Genomic DNA, 1,926 nt, shown 5'->3' with positions numbered 1-1,926 from the left:
GGTGGCGTTAGTTCATCTTCTTGAGTAACCAACATCGGATTACGTTGCACATTCAGCACCTAAGTCTGACTGGACAATAGAGGAGTTTATCACTCCAGAAGACAGACACAGACAGTATTTATAATACTGAGACACAACTAACACTGCTGAGACTCTTCATTGTGTCTGAGTGTGTGCAGCTCAACACATGTCGTGGAGCTTAATGTTGGTCAATGTGTTCATGTGAATTGTGTGTCTGTTAAAGAAAAAAATCCCAAAGATTTAAACTGAACTAGGGACCTGAGACCACAAGATTAGAGAGACTTCTTTTCAGTCCAGACAGGAAAAAACAACATAGAAACTGCAAAGAACCACATTAATTGCATATAAGCAAACACACAGGAGCATGCAGGCAACCACATGCTTAAAAACCACGCAGCAACCAGAGATGTACAACCACGGTATAATAAAAACAAACTAGTCAGTGGATTGCATGCAACCACTGTATAATTAAGCTTGATTGTGGATCTGACTCATTGTTTAGGAGGTGATGCACTGAAATTAAACTCTTTGGGCAAATCCAAAAACTCTGGACCATCTGGACCAGTGTTTCCCAACCACTGTGGGCCGTGGACAATGATTAAAAAACTTTCTTCTCTATCATATTTCATTATTATTTTAGGCCAGTGCCATTGGTCATAGTTATGTCTGTTTGTGGGTTTTACAAATATTTAACTATTTAAAGTGCTTATGACTAAACCTTGTAACACCATTGGTTCCTCAAATTGTCAACCAAAGCTCATAACTCCACCCTGCCTCCATTCAGAATGAAGTGCCACGACACGCAGTTCGAAGACCGACTTCTTCGCAACGCAAGGGTAAATAAAGAACTGATGTTTGAATAAGTATAGTGTTTTCTTTAGTTTTCTAGTTGTATCCAATATACTTTTGTACACTTTAAATATCCTGTGCACAGTGGTTCATCTTTTATATCATGAGATTTTGGCCAAATGTATTAAACAACAAGAAAACTGAGCGCCCATATAGCTACAATAAACTTTACATTTAGACATTTAGCAGACGCTTTTATCCAAAGTGACTTACAAAAGCGGACACAGGAAGTAATCAAAATCAACAAAAGAGCAATAACATGCAATTGCTATGACAAGTCTCAAGTTTTTTTTTTATTATATAATAAATAAAAAGAAAATGGATATAATAGAAAAAAATAAAAAGCAAGCTAGTGTTAGAGGCCTAAAAATAGATAGATAGAATACACAAAGAACAGAGAAAGCTAGTGTTTTTTACTAGTTAATGAATAGAGTATAAGTCTAAAAGGGCAAGTCTTTTTTAGAATGGAATTAGAATAGAGGGTGCTAGAGTTAGAGGGTTTTTAGCTGATTCTTGAAGATGGCTAAGGACTCAGCTGTTCAAATTGAGTTGGGCAGGGTATTCCACCAGAAGGGTACATTTAATGTGAAAGTCCTAATGTTGTGCTTCTTTGGGGATGGCAAAATAATCTACCATTCACTTGGAGAAGGCAAGCTTCTAGAGGGTTCATAAGTCTGAAGTAATGAATTTCGGTAAAGGGGTGCAGAGCCAGTGGTGGTTTTATAGGCAAACATTAATGCCTTAAATTTTCTAACTTGTAAATTGACGAAAAGGTAACGCGTTTAATTTACTTCCTTTAGATGCGGCCGTTCTAATGACGGACCAAACACAGATCTCCGTCATTCGCTTAAACCTTGTTAACTTAATTTGAACATGATTTCAGAAAATGTTAATTGCAAGTGTCTGAACATACCAAAATACCAACTCTGATGAGGCATTGTTAAAAAAAAAAAAAAAGGTAATGCTTGGGCTTTTTTACTTTTCAAAACTGTGCCACAGCAGAAAAAAAGGTTGGGAAACACTGCTCTGGACCAAAGCAAAAACTGAGAAAAAAAA

The sequence above is a fragment of the Garra rufa genome, chromosome 4, assembly GCF_049309525.1.
Source record: "Garra rufa chromosome 4, GarRuf1.0, whole genome shotgun sequence".
In the NCBI taxonomy this organism is placed as follows: domain Eukaryota; kingdom Metazoa; phylum Chordata; class Actinopteri; order Cypriniformes; family Cyprinidae; genus Garra; species Garra rufa.
The sequence above is the reverse complement of the archived record's forward strand: the minus strand, read 5'-3'. Positions refer to the sequence as shown.